This window comes from Adiantum capillus-veneris, chromosome 22 (assembly GCF_014529385.1).
Source record: "Adiantum capillus-veneris isolate H3 chromosome 22, ASM1452938v2, whole genome shotgun sequence".
Lineage (NCBI taxonomy): Eukaryota > Viridiplantae > Streptophyta > Polypodiopsida > Polypodiales > Pteridaceae > Adiantum > Adiantum capillus-veneris.
In genome coordinates, this window is record NC_140952.1 from 12,815,989 (window position 1) to 12,828,059 (window position 12,071).

The window sequence follows — 12,071 nt, forward strand, 5'->3', positions numbered from 1 at the left end:
ATATAGATAATCTTCATGGTCGTTAATTGTCCTAGTTTGGCATGAGAAGTCTAAAGAAGATCTTTTATGTTTCTATCTTCCCAACAATAGACTCCAATCTGAGGATTATCCGTACTAAGCGGTTTCAAAGGCATCAAGTTTACTTCATCGTATCTCTCGAATTCTAAAGTTGGTGGTCCTTCTTTTCCTGACATATCTGGGATTATGGTGTTTACTTCTAACCCCCATTTGTCTATCACGTCAGGGTTTTCAACTTGTAAATACTGAGTTTCGTTTCGATCCATGTACATTTTTTCTTGTTTGTTTGCCCTAACATCCTCTTCGAACTCAATACCATGGTCATCAATGCAAATAGCATACTCCTCGTTAGGGTCCAAGTAAACCTGGACTCCATGACGGTTAGTCTTGTAAAAAGATAGTATATGCTTATAGCGCACTGTCGTTCCGGTTTTTGAGTGAGTCGAGTAAGAAGACATTTCGGATGTTGAATCTAAAAAAGTGTTTGAGACTTCTTCAGGAATTGTGTGCAAGGAATTGCCTTGATTCACGCTTTCTTTGGTAAGTACTCTACTGGAGGTTTCTCTGAGTATGCCCCGATTTCCTAGTACACGACTAGATCTAAGGTTCATATAGACTTATGAAGCCCTGGATAGAGTACTCACCTTTGGATTGACTTGTCATCAATTTCCACCTGATTCAATTGCAACTTTCTGTCAAGCCACTGATTCCTCGTTTGCAACCTGATTCATGTACAAATTTGATCAAGTTAGCTATTCTTCTATAAGAACAATAGAGTTTTTACTAATCTCGGGATTGGTCAATGTGTATCACTTCAAATCGATCTATGAGAGTCAAAATTTGACTTTCAAATTCGACTTTAGCAAAAATCAAAGGTTTAATATGCAACGTGTAAACTGAGTGTGCATGTATCAATTTTGATCCGATTGAACCCAAAATTACCCTCTGGCCTTATATTATATTGGTCTATCACTGTATAAGTTCAAAAGTAAAAAATGATATCTCTGGATAGTAGAAGTAAATAATCATGATTATTTACTTTTGTAAGTTTTTTGCACTTTTTTTATTGGTTTGGCAAGTATACAACTTGCTAAAGTCCCTGGACAAGTTTCAAAAAGTTTAGACAAAATCTGATCAAGTTTATCAACTGTTTGGTGTTCGCAGACTCTGATTTTGAGAATCTGGCTAAAGTCTCACTTTTGGGATTCATATTTCATCAAAATGGATTTGTGAGGTCTACTTGATGTGCTTGACCTTGTGGTCTACTCAACCTTGCAAAATCATCAATTTTTGAAGCAGATGTAAATAATCGCAATTATTTACTCCAGCTATATTTTTGCAAGTTTTTGCCCCAACTTTGACACAGATCTGCTAAGTACCTTTAGTTAAGGTCACTAGCCAAGTTTCATCATGTTTGGACAATTTTTGGTCAAATGGTCATCAATTCTCTGTCCGCAGACTAACTTTGCAATTTTAGTCACAATTCAATCCAGTAAACCAAATCTTATTAAATTTGGTTTGTGGGATTATTATAACATGGTGAAACTCGTGGTATGCTGACTTGGTCAAAAAAGTTAAAAAATAGAGCAGATGTAAATAATCGCGATTATTTACTTCTGACAAATTTTTGGTCAACTGAGCATGTACACATGTTTATCACATCAATATAAGCCTATGAATCAAATTTCAACAAGTGTGGATAAACTTTCCCCCAATTTATACTCAAGATTCAAAAAAGTCAGAACAAACTTTCGTTTTTACCCAGTTTTTTACCAGTTTAGTGATTCAAATCTCTTGGGCCTTTACAAAAGTTGTTTGTACACATGCAATGAGTCAATGGTATGAACCCTGACCAATTTAGAGCAGAAAGCTAATAATCGCGATTATTAACTTTAGGCTTAAAATGAGCACTTTTTGCAATTTTCTCAAAGACAGTCTTTTTATGAGCTATTTTAAGCCTATGAATCAAGACAAAACTTAATTTGGCCTAAAATGTCAAGAAAAAGTAAATAATTTGACTTTTGACCAACTCTTGAAATTTTTACCTCAAAGTTTCTTTGAGCTTACCAACTGGTTCAGACAACTCTTAGGCTTACTCTCCAGTCGGATTGAGTGGATTCAAGTCTTTTCGAGCTATTTCTAGCCGTACACCTGAAATTCTGCAAGTTCCAATAAGAACTCACACTTGATTCTTTCAAAGAGAGCAATGTTCTGAAATCCACCTCGGATCTTACTTACCCTACTCCTAGATTCTCATGCAATGGGGTTGTGGAAAGTGTCCGCAAACACTCGTTTTCTTGTGTTTTTTATGTTTTTCAGAGCCTTGATCTTAAGACTTGTCTCGTCTACCAATCATTCTCCAAATCATAATCTATATCTACAATCCTACAGTCCTAAAGGTACTCATCAAGTACGATTACTTCCAAACTACCTCTACACAACAAAAGACAACAATCTTAAGCTATGCGATTTCTAAAAGAAAGTTTTGAACTCTAGGCGAACCTAAAGGAAGTTAAAGGACAACTACACAAGCCGCTCGTATTTTTGCCTAGTTTAGGTCTCTTCGATCCCCGACAGTGGCGCCAAATGTGGGACGCATGTCTAACCTCACCATCCTATCTTATTGCAGTATTAGAGAGAATCACGATTAATTTGTCAAACCATGGGACGAAGCTAACTTGACTAGTGCATAGAGGCTACAAGAGGTTGTCAATCTCCCGAAAAACAACTACTTGCATCTAACTCAGGCTACACTCAAGTGACTGAAATCACCAAAAGCCAATTGCTCATCGGCAAACAAATCACAACCGTTAGAGCATCAAATGACATCCAAACGTAACGAAACTTCTAGGACAAGTTTATAAGACCTAAGCATACATGCTTATGGTCTCAAACCCCACTTTAGGTCAAGTTTCAAAATCCTAATTATTAACAGCAGTGAATTTTTGACCTAGTCGTTTTCGACCCAGAATGCATTTAAATGCTTAGCAATGATGCCCCAATACCCCGCCTATGCTTAATTTTTGATTTAAAAGTGTAAATTCCTAGTTATGATGAAATTAGGCCGCGGGTCTTCGGCGATGCTAAAAGCTACGAAATACTGTGAACTGCTTACGTCAATGCGTAGAGCTCTTACTTATGGTTGCAATACAACAAACGCAATCGCAATGTGACAGTCGGGGAGGGAGTAGGAAGTGCAAGAAGGAGAAGTGAGCGTCGTTAGCTCACGCTGTGTATTTCTTATCTAAAAACTTATAAAAAACTTACGAAAATTGGCTTTTATACCTTAGCCAAGGTTTTTGGGTGGTCAAAACTAATAATCTGGAGTTCTACCAAAGCTAGGAAATGACTGGCTGATACAATCGGAAAGCTTGTAGCCCCGGCTCATTAATTACAGAGTTTATCCGAGAAAATAGGAGTTACAATATTTCCGATTTATCAAAATAATAAATATTTTACAAAGAGAACTCCGAAAAATGATGTCCATGTTAGCTTGCTGCTAGCAGTTGTGGGTTTGGGCAATCGTTTGGTGGGGGGGAGGGGGGGGGGGGGGGGGGGGGGGGGGGGGGGGGTATATGCATTCTCTTTGAGCAAGAAAAACTTCTTTTTGTTAATGAAAATCCTTTGATTGTAGGTCTCATGGTGGACTTGACAAACCTTTTTTCTCCGCGCATTCAAGATAGATGGTAAACCTTGAAGATCTGAATCTTGGTCCTCCCCCCACTTTACCCTCATCGGATTCTTCAAGCTCTATCTAGTAGAGGTGAATTTTGGAGAATGTTTGTCTCTCTCTTTGGCTCACATCTTCTTTTCCCCTCTTTCTTTGAAAGTTGAAACTCTCTCTTTCTAGCTTCCTTTTAATGATTACGACCTCTAGTCTCTCTCCCCCTCCCCCCTTCTCTATCCTTGCTTGTTCTCTCTCCTCTCTCGAGCAACCACGTCCTATAAGAGTGTATTTTCTTGAGATTTCTAGCAAATCTTATTTATGGAAAGTTATCATCTAGCAAAGTTTACTCATAGATGTTTAACGACTTTAATGTCCATCCTTGCATGCCTTTTCCTTGCTCGCACACCTATAAGAGCTCTATTTTTTTAGGGCAAATTCTTGTGTGCATCCCTTGCTCTCTCTCCATGCTTGCTCTCTTTAATCTTACCCATAATATAAATTCTTGAATTTTGTCAGTTTAATCTTGATTATAGATAGCAAAAACTAGTTTCATTGCATAGCTCTAAACAACTCGATTACAACTAGCAAAAACTAGTTTCATTGCATAGCTCCACAATGCAACCTACTTGTAACTATGTACATGGCTAGCTTCCACTATAAAATATGCTCTGTGATTGCCCTAATTCTACTAGTATAGTCATTTCTTCTCGTGTGCCTCTCATAATTTTTCTTCATCCTTTTTGGACTGGACTTTGGAGTAATTATGTAACACTTTGTATGCACTCTGGATTAATTATGTAACACTTTTGGCAGGCCTTGTGATTTTATCACTTGGTTTTTTCTTTGGATTAGGACCTGGTTTTCTTGCCTTTTGTGTTATTGGGACATTAAGTCCACTGTTTCACAATTCATAGTACGACATCGACAACAAAAAAAGATAGGTAGAACCAACTTTTTTTAATGTACCAAGTTTTAATTTCTTTGAGTTTTGTTACCAAATAGCTTTGTTTTGAGGTGTTTATATTGTTTACATAAACCTTGTTTATGGAAACATTGCAGCTTTAAAGATTTAACTATCTCTTAATCCTAGTGTAAGTTGTGCATGTTTAACTAAAGCTTTAAAAATGTTAAATTTTTTCTATTTTAGTTTATTGGGTTTTGAATCTTTTTATTGATCCAAATTAGCTTCTAAGTCGAGCAGTAATATAATTTTTTAATCAACAATAATGTTTTTGAATGAGTATATTTAAATATGTTACTCGCTAATGGCTAGCCACTATATCCCTTTGTCAAGAATTTAGAAGATAGTCGTAACTTGTAGTTATATTTAGCTTCATGGTGGTACAAAATTCATGGTGAGATCATGAAAAGCGATAAATCTTTGGGAATCGCACTAAGAGGAGCGCTTAATTTCTAATATGGCAAATGAAAGGTGAACTCAAATTTTGCCCTTCTTACAAGAAGGGTAGGAAATTTTCAGCACTACAATCTATACTTCTGTTCATTTGCAATTCAACATGTATTTTTGCAAAAGCATGTGCTTCTAAAATTGTCACGTTACTAGTATACTTAAAATAGTGGGTCATTACATTCTGTACAAAATCGGTATGAGGGGAGATGGCTCATTGCAAGAATGTCCATATATTTTTCGTATGTAGGGGGGTAGGCTAGCATGTAAGATATCGTACATAAGGGGGTTTCTCTAGTTTGGATGTACGCAGGTGACATCCCCCCATTATTAATAGTGAATCCCCCAGGCTCTCACAGAGGGTACCTGCACTGCAACAGGCATAGAAGATAGCAAGATTTTAGGGCATTACAATCATTCATGCCTATCATTGAAACAAATTTTGCACGATTGAATGAAAATATCAAAAAGCTGTTTGATCTGGTAGTGCAATCTGAATTAGCGGGCGAAGGGCCTTGCAAATGAGAAACTTGGGGGTCCATCAGACCGTGTGCCTACAAACCCTATCCATGCATGTCGGAGAAAGGATCCAATCTAAATTCTTTGTCTGCTCTCACCTAAAAAGAGGTGGACAAGATATTAAAAAACACGAAACCACTGATCTTTTGTGGGGAGGAGAAAGAATGCAACAAGGATGCAATACATGTATTCCTAAGTAAATGGGATAGTATTCATGATCGACATCGAACTCCAGATGTAGTAAAGGCATTGCGAACTAGTTTGGCACTAGAAGGTAAATCTTATAATTGGTGGATGTCACTCAAGGAGAAGGGCATCCTTCCGCGTTCATGGGTTTCCTTCGAGGTTGTGTTTAGAAAAGAATTTTTTCCCACTAATGAGAAGGACAAAAATTGGACTGCATGGGATAAGTGTTCTAGCGTCAACATAAAACACTACTTGAGTATCTTGCACTATAGAGATGTTATTCTCAAGCTGGAGTGTTTAGAATCCTTCTAGTAGGTGGAAAGATTCATTCATTCTTAAATCTTGAGCTTAAGAAGCACATTAAAACACGGGGTCCCAAAACTATTGGGAAGCGATAATGCAGGCTCATATCCATGATGACCCAGATGAAAAAATATAATATAGCATGCACATGCATGAAACTACAAATGCATGTGCATCTCATAGTCATAATAAGAGGAAATTTATGGTATCCTCATGATGCATCAAAAAATCCAAAGGGGCATCATGGGAATTTATTAACTGAGGATTTTGAAAAAGCAAAAAAGAATAAGCTATGTTTTAAGTGCTTGGGAAGTGGGCATGGCAAAAAGGATTGTACCAAGGGGAAATCTACTACCCAAGGAAAATACAAAGTTGTGCACATGGTACAATTGCTTCCCATAGAGTTCTTTTCTTACTACTCCAAGGTGGAAATAACACACACCAAAATGGTGCATGAGTGTTGTATTACAGTCTCTATGTGTGGCAATTGACTTTTTGTCCATACAAGCTTGTGCAAATGCATGGATCTATGGATATGCTATGAGCACATGTTAGCAAGAAGCAATCTGATTGAAAATATTACCTCCCTCTTTTAGAATTTGATTATGATAGTGTTAAGCATGTTGCAACATGCTTTAGTTCTTTCATGCTTATGTATGATTTTCAACCTAGATCACCAGTTACGATGGGATTGGCTATTGAGAAAATTTAGCAAGTCATGGACTTTATCCAAGATCATATGGATATGCTAAAAAATGCTCGTCAAAATGTTGGACAAGGATAAGATCGATACAAAAAGTATACTGATGATAAGATGGGTCGAGTGTATTTGTTCCCATCTCCCTATTGGTCTTATAGTCCATACTAGACAATCTGAAGTCCTTCTCTATCTCTTGACATGGTATTAGAGCTTGGTTGTGTCTGAGGAGCTTGGAGCAGCACGCAGGAGCAGCCTAGGAAACGGCTTCGGTATTCTTTGGAGCCGTCGCCAATGATATCTGATTCAGGTGATTTTACTTGGAGAGTGTGCATCTCAGGGTCCTTTGGATTGAGATTGTGCAACCATACTTCCATTTTGGTCACGTTTCGATCCTCATTTTGGAGTTAGAGTGCGTTCGCATGCAGAAACGCTAAGCTTCAAGATTCTGTAGATCTACATATGGTGGTGCAGAAAGCTTTGGTTTGGCCCTAGTGTGCACATATGTTGTTTAGTGCAGTGAAATAGGTGTATGTACACATATTGTGGTTACTGGAGGTAACTGACTATTTTTAGCAAGCTACTCAAAGACTGTGTAAAGGGTTGAAACATGTCGTCCATCAATGATGGGCTTAACCAGGTTGTCAGTGAGAAGTTGGATAAGAAAGACTTCCATGATTGGAAGTTCAAAATGACCAATTTCCTTATGGGCAAAGGTTCTTGGGACTACATTGATGGAGAGCATGAGGTAGCACCACTACTACCAGAGGAAGGTGCAATTATTGCACAAATTAAGACATTTAAAGATTGGAAACACGGAGCTCGGAAGGTGATGTATTGGCTTTTTGTCAGTGTACATGACACTATGATTGGGCATATACAGGATGCTCAATCTCCTAAGGAGGCTTGGTACACTTTTCTGTCATTAAATGTGACTAATACTAAGGCAAGAAAGTTGCCAATTGGAGTTGATGATGATGATAAAGTAGAAGTTTGTCTGCGAGGTTTGGGAATACAAACAGTTCAAAACTGGCATCCATCTTTGAGAGAACATTCCATTGTTTACAGATTTGGTGTCCTTATTGATTGTGGAAGACAAGGAACTTGAGGATGACTCCTCTAGGAAGGGTAAAAAAAATTCTGAAGAGGTCCTTTTCAACAACATAGGAAGAGGAAGAGGAAGAGGGTGTGGTACAAGTCATGGACGAGGCCGAGAAAGAGGCAACCACTAAGCGCAATAACAAAATAGCAATTATGGTCAGAACATAGGTGGTGGTCAAGGAAACTTTTGAGGTAGGGGGAGTCCAAGAGTTTGTGAAAATGTGCAGCACAATAATGCAGGTCACTGATACGGAAATGTAGTTTGTTGGGGCTGTGGAAGACATGGTCACTTTGAACATGATTATCCAGACACGAGACATCAAAATAAGTATGCAACCACTAGTAGAAATGTAGACGAGCCCAAGAGGCTATTTGTGATGCAGCACATGATGAATACTATGTCTACAAATGTGGCAAAGTCTAGTGATAATGTCTGGTATGTGGATTCAAGTGCATCTAATCACATGACCAGCCATTGTGAATGGTAAATGTAGACTTTACAAAGTCCTGGTTATGTAGAAACTGGGGATGATACTACACATCCTATTATGCATAAAGGAAATGTACCATTGTCTATGGCAGATGGTAAAGTGAAGTACTTGGTTGATGTACTACATGTACCCAACATTACAAAGAACCTGGTTTCTATTGGGAAAATGGTTGAGCAGGGTTTACAGGTCAGGTTTAACTCTAATGGTCTCTTTGTCGAAGAGCATAAGAAGGATGGAAAGCTAGTTGCGAAAGGAAAGAAAGTGGGCAAAATGTTTACTTTAGATGTAAATGTGCCCGAGGTGAATGTTGTCATGTTTGCATGAGGTGTAAGTTTTGTTCCAGATATAGAGATTTGGCACAAACGTATGGATCATGTAAATTTACAGAGGCTAAAAATGATGGCGACTAAAGAGATGGTTACAGGTTTACCTACGTTTTGAGTTGCTAAACTGAAAAAAGTATGTGAAGCTTGTCAATTTGGAAAACATGCAAAAACATCCTTTCCTCATGATAAGTATGTAAGCAGGAATGCATTGGATTTAGTGCATACAGATGTATGGGGTCCATCAAAGACTGCATCTATGGGTGGATGTAGATACTTTGTGAGTTTCATTGATGACCATACGAGGAAGGTATAAGCCTACTTCATGAAAGCAAAAAAAATGAGGTTCTTCTCCATCTTCATTACTATGCTATTATGTATGCTAGCAAGAAGAGTAATGATAAGTGAGGAACTAATTCTTTCTCCTATGAAATATTTATTCTTCCTCTTCCCTACCCTCATTCCCTGCTAGCTCTCTCCACCTTTGAAGGTGTTTGAGGTATTGGAACTGAGGCTTGGGATAGTTAATGCTTTCCACAAAGTTTATGTTATGCGCGTGATGCATGAAGCTTTACATCTTCATTGCATCACCTAGGTCACAAGGAACACAAATATTGTATTGTAACAAGTCTCTCTTGATGGGAGAAATCATAATACAAATGTCTATTGGAGGGGGAACCGGCTCCACATAAATCCAGTCCTCAAGTGTTGTCATGTTCTCTAAATTCTCTCTCTTGCAAAAGTATTGTTCATGCTAAGTTAACTAAATTCTATGTTTATGTTGCTACCATCAATTATGTTCACCTGCTATGCTCACAAAGTAATTTCACAAAATTACTCTCTCTACTTTCCGCTACTCTCAAGTTAATAGGCCAATTCCATTACATAAGGCAGCCAGAAACAGTTTGGTAACGATTGAAATTGGCAAGATCACCAACATCATGAAGACTCAATTTCAAACTTGTTTCCATGGGAGTGGCAATAGGTTTGCAATACTCAAGTCCAAACTTACATAAAATATCTCTATGTAACTTCTCTGATAGAGTCTTACCATACACCAAGCAAAATTCACCGAGCTAATGGAAAAACCGAGCAAGACCCGTGGGGGGGAGCTTAATGCATACATTCCATACCAGGTGTGAATGAGTAGAATACAAGACATCTCCAAAACACAGATATAAGAAAACCAACTCTACCGCCTATAAAACACATCTGCCATCCCTCCTTTACCCAACATTTTGCTGATAGAAATTCATAAGGAGATCAATAACACAAAAATCAAAAGCCTTCAACAAAGATAACCATATAATCATATTATCTATCTTTGCATCGTAAAAAGCTATATGAGATTAATCTTTTCTAGGACCTTTAGCATAAAGAATTGAACAAATCATAAAACTGCCATCAATCTACATCTAGCCAAAAGAGACATAAAATTATTGACCAAAATATGTCCTTATTGGCAAGGACCACTTACACAAAATAATAGGCAAGAGAGATATCTCCTAGTATGAAGATGTCATGGCTATCATCATTTTGTCCCTCTTTTTCAAAGCTTGTCGATGAGTTTTTAATCTGCCTCAAGTAAAGCATGCAGATAATCTTCATGATCAGTCACACAAATATTTGTACAACTAACAAACCCATTCTCAAGTGAGAGGTAACCAAAGGACATGTATTTGTGCTAAAAAAATACCATAAAAAATTTTAAAGTCCTGTGACATAAAGAAACTTAACTTTAAGCTCTGAACTCACAGCTTCATTCATTGAAGACGTGTCAACCAAGAAATCTCTGACGCCTTTGTGGCATCAATCACAATACACAAAAATCTTGAATATTTATCTTCATTCGTAGTGTACATCTCTTTGATGGATGCCTCCCAAGACATAGTTCTATGGTTCCTTACCTAAACAAAGAACACCTTCTAAGAAAGGCCCTCAAATTGAGGATCTGCAGCAAGCTCTACTTCATACTATTGGTTTATTTGTTTCCATATAAGATTCCATTCCTTCATAAATGGACTTTGAAGAAAAAAAACAAATAGAAGATACTATCTTATTGAGCAAAGATAATTTTAATATTATAATATTATATTAGAGCTTAAGATTATCTGATCAGACCTTAAGCTTTGAGTTATGTGGCCGAATGAGCTTGCATAGTGGCACAAGAGGACACCTGCAGTAACCAAACAATCTAGTTCTAGACAAGATGCCCTTTTCTTTGTCCATATGCAATATGCTTCCATCCTCATCAACACCACCTCCTGGTTGGATCTTGGGTCTCATTTTATCTCCTTTCAGGCTTCAAATGTAGCTACCTTCTGGTCTATTTTTTAGAGAGACCCTAAACCTATATCTAGAATGTCACTCTTGTCATGAAACTCTATCTCAATGATCACGCTAACCTGATCACTACACAATCGCAATGGAGTTGATGCACTCTGACTACATCTTCTAGAACCACCACTAGAGGAGGGACTTCATACATACAAGCTAATGTATAACCTAAAAACATTGTACAAGCTAGGGAACCTATAACGAAGCCCCAATGTAGACAAGGGAACAAAAATACCTTGTTTGCTTCGCCAAAGGACACTGCACTAGAGCAATATGCTTTTGGGAATGTGACCTTGGTCGTCAAAATGGAAACAATGCTGACGCAACTGGATACTGACAATCTTTTCATTGATGTGCTTCCAAATTGGAGCTCGAAAATGACATCATTGTAGATCCGATTGAAGCCATGGAAGAATAGGTCTACAATGGTGATATAATTAAGAATTGCATAGCAAAATGATGATGGGAAGGATAGACATGTGATCGTGACATAATGAATCAATGCATAGCCATAACATGATCTGTATATCTCTAGGCTAAGACACAAACTCTTCATTTTCACAAATCTGCCTAGTAACCTTTTCGATGCCCCACCTTTAAAAACTTATACTCTCATTTGCATGTCCACATAATTATGAGGAATGTTACGTTTTGACAGCGGATGAGGATGGCCATTGAGAAAGACTTTAAAGCCTACGATGTACATGACATCTCTTCATCAAGAATCCCTCTTAACCATATCCCGTCGGCGCGGAGGCATTTATGGAAATGTCCCATCCTGAAAACGAATACTTACTCTCAAAACTTCATGGCACTTGAAATGTAAACAAGGCCACAAACAGAGTAAAGGTTGATCAGTTCAAGAAGTCTTTAAAAAAATAGGACATTGAACTTACCTATCCCGCACTTACGCAGTATGGATTAGAGCCATGTCCCAAAACAATTATGTGAATCTTTTGTTTGCTTTACAATTCCGAAGATAACTAGTTTTCTGCACTGAACTCTCCCGAGCCAACGTGGT

At 37.8% G+C, this 12,071-nt stretch overlaps 1 pseudogene; it reads left to right on the forward strand.

Annotated features, from left to right (window-relative positions):
* Nucleotides 1-7,408: 7,408 nt before the first annotated feature.
* On the forward strand, nucleotides 7,409-8,714 carry LOC147428927 (uncharacterized; annotated as a pseudogene).
* Nucleotides 8,715-12,071: the final 3,357 nt, after the last annotated feature.